Genomic DNA, 23024 nt, shown 5'->3' with positions numbered 1-23024 from the left:
GCACACACTTGGCATGTACACATCCCTCAGTAATGCTTGTAAATGAATGAATGAGAAAAAAGGGCAAGAATGTTATAGTATTGGCTGCATGAGTATACCGAGAAACTGTTTTTGGATATTATTTATTTCTGGGTCATCTGAAAGTCTCTCCTTTCCTCGAAATGCTCTTCTGTCTTTCCACTAGAACTCTCACTTACATTCCCAAGAATGCTTAAACTAGATTCTCTTTACTTCCCCTTCCCTTGCATCTCATTTTGTCATCATTGTCCTTGCCTCACAACATTCTTTGCTGAGCAGATTTCTCATTTTTCTCCAGACAAAGTGGACTGTCAGTCTTTCTAGGAAAAAGAGACACTTCTCCTGAGGCTCTTTCCCTTCCTATTTCATGAGACTGAATATTTTCATTATCACACATGATAGTGTACTCACAACCAAGGAAAGGCAAAGCAGAGTCAACATACTCTTGTAACAGAATCTCATTAATTTCTGTTTCTTCAAAGGCTTGAAAAAGGCAAACATGCTACACACAGAGATGCATGCATCACCCCAGGTGGGGAAATTCATGGGTACACATGCATGACAGCACATAGCTGTGCCCTGTCACCTAAAGTGTCATCCCCAACCCCTGGGACATCTGTTTGAGCCGCTTTCTATATTCCTACAGACTTCTCTGCAGCTGCTGGAGGTTCCTAATCCTCCTATACTTCAGCCCTGCCTTGAGCCCTGTCCATAGTCTTTTCTCCCTGTTTTCTTGGGTCAATAACCCCTCTTCTTTTGCAACACCTGTACTGTGATAAAACCCACATTTACTGATATTCTTAACTGAGCTGTCACTCACGATGTATTAAAATTTAACTGTGCACACCACTACCTCGGTATAGTGCTTTTCTATGGGACCCCTTTTCACCATAGTCACTGGGCTATAAAGCTCTCACACTAATAACAAGGATAAACTATAGCCTGGTCCTCTTAGGCAGGTCCACAACATGAACTGATGACACTCAAGTTGACTTAAGACATAAACTAATAAACAGTGACTCTAGAGGCTTTCAAACAGGGCTAGACAAAGATGGCTAGTACTTTAAAAATGGCCTATAGCTAAACCTCATGTAAATACAATGCCCCCTCAGGCATCTTGAATCAGGATGAACTAGATTATACTGTTAACAAGCATTCCTTGAATCTAAGTAATCATGATAGCAAGGGTTTATCACTGGTCTTATTTGTCCACCACTGTTTGACCGCTCTCTGCTCCAAAAAGTGGAGACTTTGGGAGCCAAGACAACAGAGCAGCCTTTGGCTAGAATAAAATCCTATGGCAGAGAAAAAGTGATCAAAGGAAAAGTGGCTCTTAAAGTGTTCATTACATTCACTCATATTCTATCAGCCAAAACAAAATCAAATGACCAAGGCTGACGGGTAGTCTGGGTGAGGGCCAGCACTTAGTTTGGTTGGCTAGTAATACAACCTATCACATGTTGGAAACTTAAACTATCCTCTGAATAACTCTTCCTGTTCCTCTACAAGCTGTCTTCCTTCATTCAGACTTGGGTGAATGGCACTGACAGATACTCAGTCACATTTCCCCACATTGCTGTCAGAATTATTTCTTCAGTTTGTAACATGGATCATATCACATCTCTACCTAAAATCTTTCAGTACCTGCCCATTGCTCATAGGATAAAGTCCCAGATTGTTCAGGTGGCTTATGAAGATCTTCACAATTCAGATCCTGCCACCCCTTTTATCTCTAACTGTGCCTTCCTCTTAACACCTTGTGCTGTATCCAATTCTAAATAACTTAAGGTTGCTTTTTTTTAAAAAAAATCCTATTTTCATGGCTTCATGTCCATTTTTATGGTCCTCCTCTCCCAAAACCTAGTATACTTTGTCATCAGCCTGGAGAATCTTATCTATCTTTCAGTAATCAACACACATTTAACCTTCATTATAAAGATTGGACTCAAAACCACTACCCAGGGAAACTGGCAACTAGTTTGCTTTGTACATCTATTCTATCGTACAGAATTGGAGCTTTTAAACTTTTTTGATTGTACCTCTCTAAGAAATATATTTTATATCACAGCCCAGAACACACACATATATATATACAGATATACAGTGCATATGTATATGAGTGTATCTATGTACATATGCATGTGTGTATGTACACACACATGTTAAAGTGAAATAAGACTCTTAGGAAACAATATCTGCCTTTACAACTTGTGTGATGAATTTTGTTATTTTCTATTTTTTCTATTTCATTTAACAAGAGGCATCGAGGTCCTACTGGAATTGGTTCCATGACTCATTAATGGGTCATAACCTATACTTTGAAAAATATGACGATGTAACATAGATGGATCTTCAGAACATAGTGCTTTGTAAAAAAGTTAGAAATAGGTTTTGAGGTGTGATTCAGTACCATTTATTTGAATTAAAAGTACATGCACTCATGTATAATGATACACATTTTCCAAGAACATACACAAAGAAAAAAGATAGACTTAAAAATGGTTATGGTGAGGCAGGGAGGAGAATGAGAGTGTGGTATGGAGTTACAGAGTATAAATAAGCAAATAAATGTATCAATCAATAACTGGAAAGGCCTTGCAAGGACAATGATAATAGTAGGTATTGACTTTCATCTAAGGTCCAAAAGAAACTAAAACAAGGATTCACTGTTATGGAAACTTCTATTATAATAACCAAAATATTTTTCCTTGTCTTTGATGTTCTGTAGTTTCATTACAATTAATGTAGAGTGTGTATTTATTTTTATTTATCATGTTTAGGGTATGTTTATGAATCTTGCCTTTCTTCAGTTCTGGAAAATCTGCAGAAGTTAGCTCATCAAATATTGTTCTCTTTCATTCTCTATATTCTTTCCCTTTGGAATTCTGATTAAACATATAGTAAATGTTCTTTTTTTTCTTCCACATCACTGAACCTCTCAAATGTTTATCTTCATATCTGTCCATGTATATTATGGATACTTTTAAACTCTAGTTTACAGTTTACTAATTCTTTGTCTTGATGTGTATAATTTGCTGTATTACTAAAGTTCCATTTGATTCTTCTGATAGATTCTTATGGCATACTCAACTTTGTGATTCCATTTTTCATTTCTATAAAAATTTCATACATAGCTATTCCACACTCAGTAATTGACAATTTTATATTGGAAGCCCTTGAGATCTAAATTTATTATTTGTCATTTCAGCTAAAAGTGAATGACAAACAGGAGTGCCTTTGGATCATCCTACATTCTCTGAGCAGTCTTGCAATGCTGTAGCAGCGATCAATGTCTCATATTTCTACAGCCAGAAGGGCTATAATGTCCCATGGAACCAGGCATTAATTTATTCCATATCCAAAACAAAGATGTTTCAGTGGAACTCAACTTCTATAGAACTGGTGGGTCCCAGGATGTGCAGGTGCCAGATAGCTGACATTTCCATGTGCTGCCTTAAACAGATGGCCCCTTAACTAGACTGGCATTTGAATCCAAAATTCAGATAAAGTGTTTTTTTTTTTTTTTTTGAATATTCACTCCTCCCCTACAAAAGAAGAGAGAGTAGCAAGTGGCATTGCTTAGCCCCACAGTGAATCCGGCTTTGCCTTTGCCCAAGCACATCTGTCTCTGGAATGTCAAGAGCCTGGAGGACTCATTTGCTTATTGCTCCTCTGTTGATAGTTTCTGTCTGCATGGGTGACAGCAAAAGGAAATGCCAGACCCTTATTCCATATGACCCTGACCCTCAATTGCAGTGGCTTTTGATTGTGAGCTCATTTTTGCTTGCTTTTAATCTGTGGGAACCCTGAGAGCCTAAATCAGGGCTATTTCTCTCCATAGAGGATCTGTATACTTTTGCTAACAGGTAGCATCTTCTACTAACTTCTGACTATGTTATATCCCTTCAAAACCTACAAGTGTCATAGGTTTAATTTCCCCACTTGGTTGCTGACCCATTGCTCATACTCTGATAGGACTCCCATTGGGGTTTCCCTTTAGAGCAACTCCATCTTTTCCATTTGCTTATAGCTCTTCATTCTCACCAACCAGTTCAGCTCACTTTTGTGGAGAGCAATAGGGAGGGCTGGCATGAGTAATTCATGGATATTTCTTCTGAGTCCAGTGAGGAATTACAAAGTGTGTTGTATCTGAGATCTAGTTGTTAGGTAATAGAAGGGTCATTCCAATATATCTAATCAGCTATATTGCCCAAAGGAGAAATTTTTTTGTTTTTGTTTTTGTTTTTTTGCTCTGTTTTGTTTTTTAAAAACATATCTGTCTTCCTCTATGGTACTACAAGCTTTCTGAGAAACAAAATATGCTTATATACAGCACCCACAACAGTGCCTGGATTATGATAGGCCCTCAAAATTTTTTTGTTCAAAGAATATACAGTGTAAAAACACTTTAATTTCTTAAAACATTGCCAAACAAATAAATATTCTGTTTACCAATTCCCCTTCCCAAACATATAGCATAGACTCCTTAGAATGTTTTCTTTTATAATTTTCTTTTTTTAAAAGATTTATTTATTTATGATAGAGAGAGAGAGAGAGAGAGGCAGAGACACAGGAGGAGGGAGAAGCAGGCTCCATGCCAGGAGCCCGACACTGGACTTGATCCTGGGACTCCAGGACTCCAGGATCGCGCCCTGGGGCAAAGGCAGGCGCTAAACCACTGAGCTACACAGGGATCCCCTTATGTTTTCTTTTAAATTTGCTTTCTGAATTTCTACTTTTCTGGGGAGAGACCAAAGGAAGAAGCATGAAGTTTGTGCTAGGTCTAAACTACCACTCCTAACCTGTCACCCAACTTCTCACCCTTTTCCCAGAAACAAGAGAAGATGATTATTACTGTGGAAGTTCAGAGGTGGAGAGAAGTTTATAATAAAGTTCAGTCTGCAAGGGTGCTTGAGAATCCTTAAGGATGCAATTGGCGTACGTATTTTAAATACTTATATTACTTAAATTTATCACTATTGGTATCCAGAGTCCGCTGCAGCCTCCCAGTTCAGACATTCTGATTTTTCCTGCCTTTCCTGATTGCCAGCAAAGTAAGTTTTCCTTGTAACTAACTCACAGAGATTGGCATAATTTCAGCATAGTAATATTGCTAGGCTAATAGTGCTTAATAATCAATTAGGCTTATTCATTAGTATTAACTCTCTACCCCCAGCACCACCTGCAATCAGTTACATGATGGTGGACAGATGCTTTCCAGATGTTCACAAGGCCACTTTTGTGGATTTTCTTCACTCTATAATCAGGCAGTCTGTGAAGATGCCTGAGGTGGAGAGAAGGGCTGAGACTGGGAGTGGAGACATGGTTAGAGCAATGAATGAGCACACATTTTCAAAAGATAAGTCATATAAGCCAGGTCTGCTATTAATTAACATTGGGTTTGTTGAGAACGTGGTGTCCAGGCTGTGGCAGACAGAAGGTGCACCCCATCTGTGATAGCTTTGGCCAGGGAAGGACTGCTGACAGGAAGCTGCTGTTCCCTCCTGGGATCCCTCCCACTTCCTGGTGAGCATATTCCACCCCCATGTGGTGGAATGGAGTGTGGTGGTGCATTTCATGGTGACTCCAAATACTTCTCAGTTGTCTGAGAAGTGGGGATTGTGAGCTTCTGAGTGAGTCACCATTGCATCACTAGTTTGTAGACCTAGGGACAGTTTTTCTAGAATGTAAAAACTGAAGACTTTTACCACAGCAATTTGGACAAATTGTATCTTGATTGAAACTCTGCTGTAGCAGTGAAGGGATCTGGTCTCATGAGGCCAATTCTGCAGCTCAGGTTTGTGCCCTGCTTGTGGCTTTGTGCTGGTGGAGCCTGTGCATCAACAGAGGCAGACAGGACAGAGCTGCCCCCTTACTATATACCCCACTCTATAGTCAGAGCCTGGAGACTGTCTTTCTGGAAGATTCCTTCCTACTTCCTGAAGTAGATGGAGAGAGAGACTGAACAAACAATTTAGGCAGCCACTGAGCCCCAGGGTTGGACAGTCATAGAAATTATAATAATAAAAATAAACTTGTCAATAGCGATTGAAGGTTTGCCCAGGCATGTGTTTAACCCTCACAATGATCCAGTTAGTATTAATGGCATTATTGTTCCCATTTTACAGATATGAAACAAGTCTATGCACATTATTAAGTAAATCCTAAGTCACATATATTGCTAAAAGTTTCATGGTCCGAATTCAAACGTATATTATCCAATTCCTAATTCTGCCATCATTTGCCTGTTCTACAAAAACTATTATTGACCCTAGGATTATTTATTAGTGATTGGGGTAAGCTGGCAGAAGTTTTGATGCAATCTTATTTTGGGTAGGGATGTTTAGAATGAAAATATTGTGTAGCCAACAGACAAAATACATTTAAGCTAGGAACTTGTGAATCTATGTAGTGTCAAAAGAAAATTCAGAGAGCTTTACTCTTATGAATATTTTATTAAGCAAGGAACAAATGGTTCGTGAACAGGGAGAATTCAAACTTGAACCTTATAGGAAGCCCAGAGGCATGATGTTACAGGATGCCTTATAAAGTGAAATGAGAAAGTTGTTTAACCTTTATAATGATTGGTTATGACAGTGGGGGTTTCCAGATGGCAGGGGGTTGGTTAAAAGTGATTATCTTATGTCATTTTAGGAAGATGACTTAAGTTTTATGATTATCAGAGCCATTTACAAGAATAACCTAAGTTAAGTTTCACTTATCTTCATGAAGTAAGCTAGCTTGTTTTACTTATGTTGCTTAACTGGTTTTCTTTGCTTAGAGGATTTTTAAGACTAGTCTCCATTTTATTTTATTTTAACAGAAAGTAGATTTAGGTAAAAAATTTGGGGAAATACGTTTGTAAATGGAACATATATACATATACTTTTTAGGATTTAGACTAGAGAAACAACACAACACAACACACACACACACAAAATCTTTGTAACTGAATATCTGATTTGGCTTCCTATATTGTTTGCCTTGGCTGCCTGAGAACAAGATGGCCTTGAGGACAGAGGTCAAATACAAGAAGAGGAAAAAAATCTCAGGAGAAGTGCAGCTAGTTGTATGGTTTGGAGCCAAAGCCTCTGCCTCCACAGCTGCCCTTCAAGCTCTTCAATCTGGGGGAGCTTATATAACAGTTTTCTTGGTGAAGCCTACTGTGCCTCCAGGCTCTTTTCCTACTGGAAAATCCCTTATATCTGTAATAAAGACTCTTCAATGTCAGTGGGAAGTACCAGGGCTTTGAGGGCTATGAACTCAGATGTATGAATTGTTTGATTGAAGCCCTTACTTGCCACACATGGAAGGGTCTGAACGCTGAATACTGAATGCTGAACTCCTGGCATACTTCCAGCTTCCTAGCCAGAGGCACCTCCAAAGATGAGATGTTTACTGGCAATCCCTGGCTTGCTCATTTCTATATCATTACACAATGTGTGGCTAAGACATACTAAGCACTGCTAAGTGTTACTAGAATGAATTAATAAATAGGTAACTCATTCCCTGAAGAAGAAGACAGAGATCAAGTGATGGAAAAATATTTTGTTTTGGACAATAAGACCCAAGATAAAGTTGATAAGTAGTTTTATACTATAAAAGGGTTTAAGAAATTTCTGGTCAAGATATCATTGAAAGGTCATTTTTTTTTTAAGCTTTTCAAAGACTTTCTACATATAGAAATTTTTAAAAGGAGACAATTTCAAAGTCAAATCTAGGTTCAAACACAAACATCACTGTGCAGCAAAAATAAAACAAATACAAAGTGCCAAGTGAGCTGAAAATTGGGGCCTGCCCATTTCTGGACCCACAGAAATAAGTATGGACAGCCAGGGATTTCAGCTATTGCAGAGTAACATAAACAAAAGGGCCCCATTCCAACTGAGGGACCAAAGTCTGTGGTGATGGGGCTGCCATACACAAAAAAGAGGCTAATGAACATTTATATGATTATTTTGGGGGGGCTCTGGTTTACATCAAGGTGAGAGGAGGCAAACTCAGACTTCTGCCTAGGACCAAGGGCAGGATAGAATCTGATCCAGGACATGCAATATCAGATCTAGTTGCATACTAAGAGCATTATGAGGCTACATGGAAGCAGCCACAAAACTGCTAGATAGGAAGGGATACAGGAAGAGGGATAAAAGAGAGAAAGAATAAACTCTCAAAATAAGACTCCAAACTGAAATTCCCAAGGCATGAAAAGGTAATGCTAAGAAAAAGAGAAAATGAAACCAACAATTGGGAGATGAACTCGTCCCAATCAAATGAAAATAATACAGCAATCTAAAGAGGACTCTAAAGTACTCAGAATCTTCCAAAAATAAAGGAAGGAAGGAAGAATATCTCCTAAAGAATACTATGTTATGACACAACAGAGTGAGAAATAAATCAAGAAGAGAAGTTTATAAAAATGAAACAACAGGAAATCCTGTAAGTAAAAAATGATAATTGAAATGGAAAAATCTCAACACAAGATAAATTCACATTGGACACAGAGGGAGAATTAGTGAATTAGAAGATACCAGGGAGGAAGTCACCTATTATAGAGCAGATAAAAGCATGAAAGATCAGGGAGAAGATGGTGGAGTAGGAAGATCCTAACCTCACCTCCTCCCACAGACACAACTACATAACACCCATGTCAATGTAAATAACCCAGAAAACAACCTGGATACTGGTGGAACAAACACTCCACAGCTAAATGTAGAGAAGAGGCCACACTGAAGAGGGTAAAAAAAGGCAAATACATGATTGGGAGCTAAATGGACACACAGGACTGTCCACTGGAGGGAGAAATATCGAAGGTGTGGAAAAGGGAGAGAAATAGACTCATACAAGTATCTCAGGTACAGGGAACCCACAGAGGGAAGACAAATCTCCATATTTGTCTTTGAAAACCAGAGAGGCCTAATTTTACAAGTCCTTACAATTAGTTGGGCTTTAACATCTGAAACTTTAAAAATCAGGGGGCTCATCTCTGAGAGAGCTGGGAAGGGGAGAGGAAGCTGAGTCTCCACCCTTAAAGAGATAGTACAACAAACAACCACACTGAGATATGGCATAGATGCATTGAAAAATGTTTGAGTTGTATGGAAAGATTTATTTATTAATCTCACAGCATGTGCTGGGGGTGGGGACAAGGGTCTTTGAGAGACTTCTCTAGGAATGAAGGAGCCGGGAGCTTCATTTCCCTCCCCAGCCCTGCAGCCTAGACACAGGCACCTGCACGAACCAGCACAGTGTCAACACTCTCCACTTAACTTGCTAACAATTCACCAAGTCCTTGTATTCTCCTGCATACATGTCCCCTCCAGCTATGCCTTGGCTCCGGGTCTCCTTCCACAGAAGACCTACAAACATCTTGCTAACATTGTGTACCTTCCCATTATCCTGTGGACCTGCCCCATCTAATATACCCTTGGCCAGAGTCCATCCAAAGTGGTGCCATAAGCCTGGCAGTATCAGGCAGCCCCAACAGTGGTCAGCACCACTCCAAAGTGACTCCTGTCCTGAGGAGATGGGAATATAGCCACACACACCATCCTGACTGTGGCTTCAGAAGTGGGCTGTGGATAGACATCTAGTCTGACTTTAGGCCCCACCTACCAATGAGAGATTCTCAAAGGATGCCATAACGAAAACATCCCAGTTTGGTGCTACTGTATATCTGGCAGATGCCTGATTTGACTAAAACCCAAAGAAGCCCTAGATTGGTCCACCAGCAACACAGGAACCAAACCCTGCCCACAACAGGCAAAGAGAATCATTGAAGATGACTGGAGAAAAAACAACTCAGCCACAACAGTAGGGGACAGGCAACATACATATGAGACATCCCTGAAGTGCCAGGCTCTGGTGAACATGGGAAATTACAATGCTAGGAACTATAGGACTCTGCCTTGTAAGACCACTACTTTCAAAAGCAGGAAAGGTAGATGACATTCCTAACACATAGAAACAGACACAGAGAGAGAGTTAGACAAAATGAAAAGACAGAATAATATGTCCCAAATGAAAGAAAAGACAAAATCACAGCAAAAGAGCTAAATGAAGCAGAGATAAGTGTTACATGTAATAGAGAATTTAAAGTAATGGTCATAAAGATATTCATTGGACTTGAGAAAAGAGTGGAGGACTTCAGTGAGACACTCAACAGAGACAGAAACCATAAAAAAGAACCAATCAGAGATGAACAACTCAATAACTAAAATTAAAAATACAGAAAATGGAATAAATAATAAACTGGAGGAAGCAGAAGAACAGATCAATAACCTAGAGGACAGACTAATGGAAAACAATCAAACTGAACAAGAGTGAGAAAGTAATAATAAAAAATGAAAATAGACTTAGGAAACTCAGTGACACATAAAGCATAATATAATTTGCATTATAGGAATCCCAGAAGAAGAAGAGAGAGAAAAGGGGGCAGAAAATTTAACTGAAGAAATAATAGCTGAAAAATTCCGGAATCTGGGGAAGGAAACAGAAATATAGGAGTCACAGAGAGCTCCTTGAAAAACCAACCCAAGGAAGTCCACACTAAGACACATAGTAATTAAAATGCCAAAAAATAGTGATAAAGATATCATTTTAAAAGCAGTCAGAGAGAGAAAAAAAAAGACAGTCAGAGAAAGAAAACAGTTACATACAAGGGAAATCCCTTAAGGTTATCAGCTGATTTTTCAGCAAACACTTTGCAGGCCAGGAAGGAGTTGCATGATATATTCAAAGTGCTAAAAGAAAAAAACCCTGCAACTAAGAACACTCTATCTAGCAAGAGTATCATTCAGTACACAAGAAGAGATGAAGGTTTTCCAAGACAAACAGAAGTTACAAACAAAAGTTAAAGGAACTTATGATCACTAAACCAGCCCTACAAGAAATGTTCATGGGGACTTTTTGAGTGGAAAGTAAAGGTCATTGGAAGGAGTAAGAAAAGCAGGAAGCACAAAAGCAGTGAAATTAAGTATATCTATAAAAACCAGTCAAAGGATTCACAAAATAAAAGGTTGTAAAGTAGTGAGAGTATATACCTAAAACATGGAGAGAAGAGCAAATAATGGGTTCAAACTTAAGCAGCCATCAACTTCATATAAACTTCTATATTTATAAAATGTTATATTTGAACCTAATGGTAACCACAAATCAAAAACCAGAAGTGGATATGCAAAAAATAAAGAGAAAAGAATCTAAGTGTATCACTAAAGAAAGCCAGTAAACCATGAGAGAAAGATTAAGAAAAGAATGAAACAGAGAAAAACTACAAAACAACCATAAAACAAGTAACAAAATGATATTAAGTACATATCTATCAATAATTACTTTAAATGTAAATGGACCGGGCAGCCCTGGTGGTGCAGCGGTTTAGCGCCACCTGCAGCCCAGGGCGTGATCCTAAAGACCCTGGATCGAGTCCCACGTCAGGCTCTCTGCATGGAGCCTGCTTCTCCCTCTGCCTGTGTCTCTGCCTCTCTCTCTCTCTGCACCTCTATGAATAAATAAATAAAAATCTTTAAAAAAGTGATTTTAAAAAAATGTAAATTGACCAAATGCTCCATTCAAAAGACATAGGGTAATGGAATGGGTAAGAAAGCAAGACTTACCTATATGCTACTTAGAAGAGATTAATTTCAGACCTAAAGACACATGCAGACTGAAAGCAAAGAAGGAAAAGCATTTATCATATCAACAGAAGTGAAAAGAAAGCCCATGTAGCAATACTTATATTAGGCAAAATAGACCTTACAATAGACTACCACAAGAGACAAAGAAGGATGCTATATAATCATTCATAAAGGAGACAATCCAACAAGAAGATATAATAATTGTAAATATTAATGCATCCAATATGAGAGCATCCAAATACACAAAGCAACTAATAACAAACATAAAAGAAGTAATCAATAGTAACATAATAATTACATTCTTATACCATACAAAAAATAAACTCAAAATGGATTCAAGACTTAAATGATCCTAGAAGAAAGCACAGGCACTGATTTCTCTGGCATCAGCTGTAGCAATATTTTTTTAGATGTGTATCCTGAGACAAAGAAAACAAAAGCAAAAATAAACTATTGGGACGACATCAAAAATAAAAAGCTACTGCACAGCAAGGGAAATAGCAAAAAAACTAAAAGACAACCTATTGAATAGGTGATGATATTTGCATATATCTTATAAGGGATTAATATACAAAATATATAAAGAACTTATACAATTTAACACCAAAAAACAAAAATCCAATTAAAAAGTGGGCAGAAGACATGAACAGATATTTCTTCAAATAAGACATACGGATGGTCAACAGACACATGAAAGGATGCTCAATATCAGTAATCATCGAGAAATGCAAATCAAAATCACAATAAGATATCACCTCACACCTGTCAGACTGACTAAAGCAAAAACACACAAGAAACAGCAAGTGTTGTTGGGAGAAAAAATACCCTTGTGCAATGTTGGTGAGAATGCAAACTAGTATAGCCACTGTGGAAAATGGTATGGAGGTTCCTCAAAAAATTAAAAATATAATTACCATATGATCCAATAAATTGCACTACTGGATATTTACCTGAAGAATATGAAAACACTAATTTGAAGGGATATACGTGCCCCTATATTTATAGCAGCATTATTTACAATAGCCAAATTATGGAAACAGTCCAAGTGTTTATTCATGAATGGTTAAAGAAGATGTGGTATATGTATAAAATGGAATATTATTCAGCCACAAAAAAGAATGAGATCTTACCATTTGCAACAGCATGGATGGACCTAGAAAGTATAATGCTAAGTGAAATAAGTCAGTAAGAGAAAGACAAATATCATATGATTTCACTCACATGTGGAATTCAAGAAAAAAAAAAGAAAAAGAGAGAAACTAAAAATCTCTTGACTTATAATAGAGAACAAACTGGTGGTTACCAGAAGGGAGGTGGGGGGGATGCGTGAAATAGGTGAAGGGGATTAAGAGTACACTTATCTGTACAAGTACTGAGAAATATATAGAATTGTTGAGTCACTATATTGTATATCTTAAACTAACATAATGCTGTATGTTAACTCTACTGGAATTAATATAAAAATAAATAAAAAATTCAAATCCTAAAAAAGATATGAAAAGGAAATTAAGAGATTAAGAAAAGGCAATTAAGAGGGACGCCCGGGTGCTGGGATTGAGTCCCACATCAGGCTATATACATGGAGCCTGCTTCTCCCTCTGCCTATGTCTCTGCCTCTCTCTGTGTGTCTCTCATGAATAAATAAATAAAATCTTTTTTTTTTTAAAGTAAGAGATTAAGAAAAAGCAATTAAGAGCACATGTAAAGGGAATTCTAGAAGAGGAAATAACAGAAAACCAATATTAAAGAGAGAAATATTTTCCAGAATTGAATATATGAATTTTTAGTCTAAAAGTACACATAATGGGCTAAAAATAAATACACATCTAGACATATTGTGGTGATATTAGAGCATACAAGGTAAAAGAGAATTTTTTTTTAGATGTACCAGAGGGAGAAAAACCTAGGTAACTTTAGAAAAAAGGAATTTCTTGTATGCCATCATCAGGCAACTCATGAGCAACAATAGGAAAGGCAATGAAATAGTATCTTCAAATATTGAGGGAAAAATAAGGGATCAGATGGATTAAAAATAATCTAGGTTTAAAAATGTCATATAACAGGGGTGCCCAGGTAGCTCAGTCAGTTGAATGTCTGACTCTTGGTTTCAGCTTAGGTTGTGATCTCAGTATTGAGTCCTGCGTCTGGGCTCCACACTCAGCCAGGGGTCTGCTTGGGATTCCCTATCTCCCTCTTTCTCCGCCCCTCTCCTCACTTGCACTCCTCTCTTTCTCTAAAATACAGACACTTAAAAATATCATATAACAGCAAAATAATGATGAAGTGATTTTATGTTATTATACCCTCTTCTTTCCATTTTCTGATCCTTGTTAGTAGACTTGCAGCTAAAACCAACTTCTCTACTCACCTGGTTAGTAATTCTTAACTGGGGGAAATCTTTGCCTCTCAAGGGATATTTGGCAATCTCTGGAGATAATTTTGATCCTCATGACTTGGGAGATGCCCCCTGTAGCTAGTAGGTAGAGGCCAAGAGACACTGCTAAACATACTACAATACATAGACACCATGCCACAAGAAAAGTCCTCCCATCCAAAATGTGAATAGTGCTACTGTTGAGAAACCCCGAGCTCAAATAAAGCATGAAACAACATAAATCCCTAAATTAGTAAAATATATTGATCAACTATGGATTATTAAAAAGCATTAGCAGTATAAAAATAGAAATAAATTCTAGCAACAAGAATGATTTATGCATGGTAACATATTTTCCTCATTAAAGGGGAGAATATAAAATTAATAAATTTAGACTATTAAAGATGTACATTTTAGAATGTTTGTTAAAAATTTGAGAAGAGGTGCCTGGCTGGCTCAGTCAGTAGAGCATGCAACTTTTGATCTCAAGGTCGTGAGTTCAAGCCCCATGTTGACCTACTTAAAAAAAATGGGAGGATAACAGTCAAAATAATAGAAAAGCTATAGTTTCCACCTCACAAATGAGGAGAATTAGGACTGTAGACAACTTTATTCATTTAACAAGAGGCAGGAAAAGAGAGGCAATGGAGGAAAAAAAGTATGGAAAAGAAAACACAAAATACGATAGAAGTTAAGTTTAAATATATTAGTAGACAAAAAATTAAAAGGATTATTCTCACTCATTATGGACATCAAAAACACAATATTAGGTGGAAAATACAAGTTATATAATGATGTATACAGGATGATGATACTATTTGTGTAGAGATTACATTTTTAAATGGAAATAGAGTAAATATTTTAAAATGTGAATGGAAAATATACACAATCTTCAGGACAGTGGTTTGCTTTGGGGAAGGAAAAGGACCATGGAAGAAGAGAACATGGGAACTTTAGCCTTTTCTGGAATATTTTTATTTCAAAGAAAAAGGAACAATTTGAAGCAAATATGGAGAAAATGTTAACATTTGGGTAGTGAGTACACAAATGTTCATTATATTAATTATATTAGCTTTCATGCTTTTCTGAATATTTAAAATATTTAAAAAGATCATTAGAAATGAATTGAAAATGGAATAAAAGCAGTTCCAAGAAAAGATGATAAAAGATAGCATTTTGATAGACTTTTAGAAGTAAGCCTGAATTTTTAATGATGTTTTTTGAAAACTTAGTTTCATTACTTGTTTAAAATGTCTAGTAATTATTGTAGACTGTTGTTTTTAATTGTATATTATTTCATTGCAATCAGATAGTCATACAACAAATAACATAATAATTTATATAAAATAAACCAACCAAAAAATCGATTAATACATTAATAAATTGTAAATACATAGATAAAACATCTCAAATTACTCCGATAGGAAAATTCATTGTCTGCAGGACATAGTGGAAGGAAGTCACAGACATGACATTTATAACGGAGAAAAGACTGCTCCTGTCCCAGCTTTGCCATGTGGAACTGTGGGCAAGTCATTTAAATACCAGATCAGATTCTTTATAAAAAATAAAAGACATTAATAATACTTGCCTGATATGTGGTTGAAATGATGAGGAGGAAAGCACTATGCAAATTTTAACAGGCGGAGTAAGATATCTGAAAGAGGAGAACCAAGCTGAACGGAGTTGGTTGTGAAAATTCAGTCAGGGGAAATGACAATAGAATGTGTATGCCACAAATGGTGAAGTGTGGAGAGGGGAGAAGTTTGTAAAGTGGAGACACATTTCTACTCCCTGTTCAACATGTATCTTAGGCTAAAGCAGACTAAAACTAATTGTAAGCTTTCCATCCCAGAGGGTATCTTCCTACCTGCTGCGAGAATCGGGTAAAAGGCAATGATGCACAGTGGGTCAGTAGGAAATCAACAATCATTGGAGCAATTGGCTGATGAATACAGATAGGCCATATGTTTTTATATAATATATATTAAATAATATATATATATTAAATAATATATATATATTAAAACTGATAAATGTATCAGTGGAAAGTATGCTGAGAAGGGTAATTGCTTTAGAGGCTACTTCTCCAAATACTGACGCAATCTGGAAGTGCTAGCATAACTATTGTCTCCTGATACCTGGGGAGATGGTAGGTATACTCGCCATAGGCTAAATGAGTTCCCAAATTCTCTGGTCTCCATCAATCTAGCAGTTAGTACCATGCTAGTCCCTCTGGCAGTTGGGCAGCAAGTTATATTGGTTTAATATAGCTCGGAAATCTAGAACACTTTTCATTTTCCTATGTAACCCACAGCATTTAGTGCTTAAAGAAATGAAGTCAGAATTTTCTCAGGACTATAATTGGGGCAGCAGAGAAGAAAAAGAACTCTGATAGCTGCAATGCATATGGAAAGAGGACTCATAGAAGTCCCTAGTAGTCCATAAAAAAGATGCCAAGTTAAAAGCTTCTATCATTCCCCAAAACAACAACCACAGCAATAACAACAAATAGCGTTTTTTGAGTAATTGCTATGTGGCCTGCACTTTGTTGAATGCTTTAGATGAATTATCTCATTTATACCTCACAACAGCCCTATTAAGTAGTTATTATACTATTCTACTGATTCTAGATGAGGACACAGGCTTAGAATCACATAGCCAATAATTATTGGGAATTTCAACTCCAATTTGTGACTTTCCAGAGCCTCAGCTCTTAAACACTATTTCAGTGTTTTTTGAACTCCAGCCAGCCAAGCACCTTCATGACTTTAGCCAAATCCATCTACTACTGGAATAATTATTTATTAAATAGTTTTAATCCAAATTCCTCTCTCCAACTTTCAAAAGAAAAAACTTTTATAGGTAAAACACAGACATAGAAAAACACACAAACAAATATATGGATTAATGAAAGCAGACACCTTTGTAATCACCAGCTAGGTCAAGAAATAGAACTTTGCTGCCCACCTGAGAACCTCCTTCATGTGCTCTGTCTCAATCAGAATCTCTTCCCTTCTCCCATAAGGAACTATTATCTTGACTTTTTGGGTATATCATTATAGTTTTATCATCCCAGGGTGCATCTCTGGATACTAGTTTAGTCTTGCTCTTTATAAAAACGTGATATGTCTCTTAAGCATTTTTTAAAGCTACAATTTCTCCCTCTATTATTTGACATACAATTTATTTGTCATAGCCCTGAGCTGTTTGCCTTGAGGAGATATAGTCAGTCGGGATTTTGGTGATTGCATACTCATGGTGCAATTCAACATGTTCCTCTGTCTTCCATATTTTCTTAGATTTGTTGCTGGATCTAAAGGCTTGAAAAGACTCAGACTCAGTCCATTTGGCAAAACTAATAGGTCTTGATGTGCTCTTTGACTGGGAAGCATAGAATATCTATCTATTTTAAAGCCTACGTTCATTAATTCATTAGGTGATGCAAAGTGATGATATCCTGTTATTTAATTCTTTGAAAATGACCAATTAGTTTCTTCTTACTATTATTATGAGCTCATAGATTTAAACATATTTGAAGAGTTTAAATCTGTTGCAATTATTATGTTAATGAAGCTCAAAATGTTCTATATTTGGCTTAGGAGCCTATTCAATTTGGCTTCTGAGTTCTGTGATGATCTTAGTAGTGTTTGATAGCTTTCTTGATATCTGGTATGAAAAATTTCACAAGATCATATCATATTATACACAACAATTTCAGTGTAATAATGACTCTGACTCTCTTTATGATATTTGACTGCTAACAGCTTTCAAGCTCCACTTCTTTCCCTTTTGCTTCACATCTGAGTTAGCTGATAACAAACCTTGCATGTTCTCTCTGTTGGTGCTGTTGGAAAGTTTAAACCATGCAAACCCCAGACTGTGCATGAAACCTTCATCCTAGCCTCACCTTAAACAACAAAAAGGCTAAGCTAGTTGCCTGTCCTTCACTCTCTCAAGATACGTTTGGACCTGCTGGGAACCTGACCTGCACTCACCAGGGAGCCTCATTATGTTAGTATTAAACTTTTTCATATCTTTCTGTGTATTTATGGCATCATCAGTCTTGATACCTGACCTATTAATTGGGAGGAAGTTCACCTCATCCCCTGAGGGATACTTAAACTCTCATAATAATAATAATACCACTATCAAAATGATTATTAAGAAGTGTTAAAATTGTTATGTATTGTAGTTCCCTCTTATCCATGAGGGGATATGTTCCAAGACCCCCAGTAGATGTCTGAAACTGCAAATAATACTGAATCCTATATAAACTATATATTTTTCCTATATATACATATCTATGATAAAGCTTAATCTATAAATTAGGCATAGTAAGAGACTAACAGCAATAACTAATAATAGAATAATTAAAATAATGTACTGTAATAAAAGTGTAAATGTGGTCTCTCTCTCTCTATAAGTACATATCTTATTGTACTGTACTCGCTCTTCTCATGGTGATGTAAGACGATAAAAAGGCTATGTGATGAGATGAGTGAGGTGAATGATGTAGGCACCATGATGTAGCATGAAGCTACTATTGACCTGATGATACATCAGAAGGAGGATTATAAGTTTCCAGGCCACAGCTGACCATGGGTAACAGAAACAGCAGAAAACAAAACTGTAGATAAGAGGGCACTACTGTATGTGCATTACCCATTTTCTTCCCATCTTTTACAGTTATACTGTATGTACAGTTTAGCCATTTCATACTATATTTTTTCTTTCTCAGCCCTCATTTAGTCATAGTTGTTTAAGTATTTATATTTTCTGATGCTGTTCTTGTATAAAAATTGCTCTGGTCATTTTGGTTCTCTTATATCTGTTCTCTCCTAAGTATCTCTCAGGAAATGCCCATGAGAAAAATATTTCCTGGGTTCTTGTATGTTACTAACCAATTTGTGCTTTTCATCATGGAAGGGTAGTTTTGCTTGATATAAAATCCTTGGGTCAGGTTTTCTTGTTTCTCCATTGTCATCTACTAACGTTGGAGTTCACGTTTGTATTTTTTTTTTAAATTGGGTTTATCAAGGTGTAATTTACATGCAATAAAACTGACCAGTTCTAAGTTTTGAATTTATTGAGAAGATGGCATTATTCTTATATTATATTGTATACTGTTTTTGAAAAGTTGGAGTCTAAGTTGGTATCCATTCATTGTTAGTAACTTGTTTTTTTTTGTCTGAAAAAACATTGCTGACAAAAATCCAATGATAATCTAATTTTCTTTCTTTTCTAAGTCACTTGCTCTTTTTATCTAGTTATTGCTCAATTTATTTCTTTTTAAAAATCAAGTATCTATACAAAAATGTGCCATTCATGGTCATTTTTAGTTGATATTCTCAGATCTGGGTTGTGCTTTTTCAATACATGGTTAAATTTTTTGTTTGTTTAGTTATAGGAAAGTTTCCTTAGATTATAACTTTTATATTTACATTTATACTTATATTTACCTTGCTTTGGTTTTCTTCTTTAGGGATTCTTATGTTTCTTAATATTTATATTATCCTAGCTTTAATTTTCTTCTTCAGGGGTTCTTTTTTTTAATAATAAATTTATTTTTTATTGGTGTTCAGTTTGCCAACATACAGAATAACACCCAGTGCTCATCCCGTCAAGTGCCCCCCTCAGTGCCCGCCACCCAGTCACCCCCACCCCCTGCCCTCCTCCCCTTCCACCACCCCTAGTTCGTTTCCCAGAGTTAGGAGTCTTCCATGTTCTGTCTCCCTTTCTGATATTTCCTACCTATTTCTTCTCCCTTCCCCTTTATTCCCTTTCACTATTATTTATATTCCCCAAATGAATGAGACCATATAATGTTTGTTATTCTCTGATTGACTTATTTCACTCAGCATAATACCCTCCAGTTCCATCCACTTCAAAGCAAATGGTGGGCATTTGTCACCCCGATGTTTCTAGCAGCAATGTCCACAATAGCCAAACTGTGGAAGGAGCCTCGGTGTCCATCAAAAGATGAATGGATAAAGAAGATGTGGTTTATGTACACAATGGAATATTACTCAGCCATTAGAAATGACAAATACCCACCATTCTTCAGGGGTTCTTATTATCTATATGCAAGATTTTTGTTTTGCCTCTCTTTAATATTTATCTTTTTATCACAATTTTTTCTCCTTCTTGCATCCTATTTGATTTAAAATTTTGGTATCCTTTCCATCTTCTATTTATTTTAAGGATCTATCTTAAATCCTTGTATTTATTCATGTATGAATTCTTTATTGTTTAGTCCTCATTTCTGAGATAATTCCTTCTCTTATTTATTATTATATTCTATTATATTACCTCATTTTGAGCTTTTTTTAAAGCTCTGATTTATGTTATTATTTTTAAAATTGCTTTTTTTTTAAAATTTTTATTTATTTGTTTATGATAGTCACAGAGAGAGAGAGGCAGAGACACAGGCAGAGGGAGAAGCAGGCTCCATGCACTGGGAGCCCGATGTGGGATTCGATCCTGGGTCTCCAGGATCGCGCCCTGGGCCAAAGGCAGGCGCTAAACTGCTGCGCCACCCAGGGATCCCTAAAATTGCTTTTTAATTGTCTTTTACTTTTTAAATAGTAGGTTACAGTTTTGATCTCTCTGTGGGCAATTATTTTTTCCTGGAAGGGATATTATTCTGCTTTTCATTCATTTTATTCTATATTAAACATTTTTAAGTGAAATATAGTTTATACACAATATAACATTAGTTTCGGGTGTACAACAGAGTAATTTGACAACGTAATGACATACATTATGCTATGCTCACCACAAGTGTAGCCACCATCTGTCACCCTGGACACTCTTACAATGCCATTGACTATATATATATATATATGTTATGCTGTATGTTTCACCCCTGTGACTTTTTCATTCTGTAACTGGAAGCCTTTATCTTCCACTCCCCTTCACCCATTTTGCTCATCATCCCAACCCCCTCCCTCTTTGTATTTATGGGTCTGTCTCTGCTTTTTGTTTCTCTGTTCATTTGTCTTGTTTTACAGATTTCACACATAAGTGGAATCATATCTTGTTTGTCCTCTTACTCTTACTCTTTATTCTAATTTTTAAATTATAATTACTTTAAATTATAATTACTTTAGGATTTAAGCTCAAAGTTTTTTTCATATAAACTATTTTTATGACATTAGTTTCCCTGAAATTTTAGAAAAAAGCTGTGTTCATGTCAAGATAGAACTGCTAACTTCAACAGAGCTCTCTTTTCTGTGGTTTGTGTAGTGTTTAAAAAAATTTAAAAAAAAAGCAATTTGTTGCCTGAGGTCTACTGGCTGGCTATGTTACTTTCCCCTAATTTCATCTGGATCTTTTAAAATTCTTTATCTCTATTTTCTTTATTCTGTTCAATTTTAATTTCATTCCAGCAGTTTCCAGCCCTCTCCTGGCGGAGATCTTTAACTGGTCAGTTTTCAGAGTTTATAGAAGCCAGACTTCTCCATTCTCTTTGAACTCTACGGCAGCTCACACATATTCACTGACAGCTAAGGGCCAAAATACCCTCCTGTTTCAGCTGCTTTTGTCAAATTGGCTTTCCAAGCTTTCTAACCAACACCTGTTAGTTATTTTGGGATTCTCTTCATGTTGTCCATAAGCTTTTGGTTTTGCTCTCCAGATACGCTTTAGTGTGAAGATTCAGGAAGACTAAAAAACTGTATTGTTATTGCCTACTGATTTTACTAGCATTTTCTACTAACTTTTTTTGTTTTGAGTTGTATTTTTTAAAAAGTTAGCTGTATTGACGTGAAATTTACATGAAAAATTCACCAATTTTGTTTTTGAGTTATTGGAAATTTTGCTTCACTGTTGACTTATGTTGTATATTGTTTTTGAGAAGTTGGAGGCTGACTTGGCATTCATTCATTCATTGTAAATGACTTGGTCTTTATGTCCAGAGTCCTAGAAAATTTTTTTCATTAAGTCCACTGTCTGACTAATTTTACTAGGCTATATTCTGGTGTTAACTATTTGGAATTAAGTTTTTTGAGGTCCATGTATGTATGTAGATTCAGTTTTTTATTTTTAAAAAGTTTTCTTGCATTATTCCAAAATCTTTATTTTGTCCTGTCTTGCTTTTTTTACTTTGGGATCTCCGATCATATGTATTGGATATTCTTACCTGTCTTCTATATATCACTTCATCTCTGATACTTTTTACATAATTTCTTTCTTTTCTTTTCCTTCTCTGGGCTATTTTCATTTCTCTCATCAATTTTATTTTAATATATTTTCAGTCAAACCTATTTTCACCTGAGCACTTCATAATTTAGTCTTCATTTCTGAGATTGACTTTTTCTTCAGTTTTTCCCCTCAAGTTCAGCCAATTCTCATTTTATATCCCTCCCATTTCTGTAATGAGTTTTAATTCTTGGTTGAAATAAATATTTCTTCTGCAAATGCTCTTTAAATTAATTCCTGTTGGACTATTGTGTTACAGTTTCCTCTACTTCATGGTTGATTGAGGGGGATGGAATTTTTTATAATTTGGGAAGTTTTGATTTTCAATTTCCATTTTCTTCTTATAGCAGCTTTGTTTGATGCTTTCTGATATTTATTGTTTATTTTTAAATGTGTTTGAAATTTTCTAGATTAAAAATATGGAGGACATTTATATGGGGGAGTGAAAAGAGTTGCTTCTTTTACTAAGTCTCTTTATATTTCTTTTTTTTTTTAATTTTTTAAATTTATTTATGATAGTCACAGAGAGAGAGAGAGAGAGAGAGAGAGAGAATGAGGCAGAGACACAGGCAGAGGGAGAAGCAGGCTCCATGCACCGGGAGCCCGACGTGGGATTCGATCTCGGGTCTCCAGGATTGCGTCCCGGGCCAAAGGCAGGCGCTAAACCACTGCACCACCCAGGGTTCCCTTTATATTTCTTTTGTACAGTGAAGTCCACTTTCTTTAATTAATGGTGTCCATTTGGGGATAAAATGGCTCAGGTTTTCTGAGCGTTTCTTCTATTATTTCTGTAGACCTCT

This window comes from Canis aureus, chromosome 25 (assembly GCF_053574225.1).
Source record: "Canis aureus isolate CA01 chromosome 25, VMU_Caureus_v.1.0, whole genome shotgun sequence".
Classification (NCBI taxonomy): Eukaryota; Metazoa; Chordata; class Mammalia; order Carnivora; family Canidae; genus Canis; species Canis aureus.
This window is presented reverse-complemented; position numbering follows the sequence as displayed.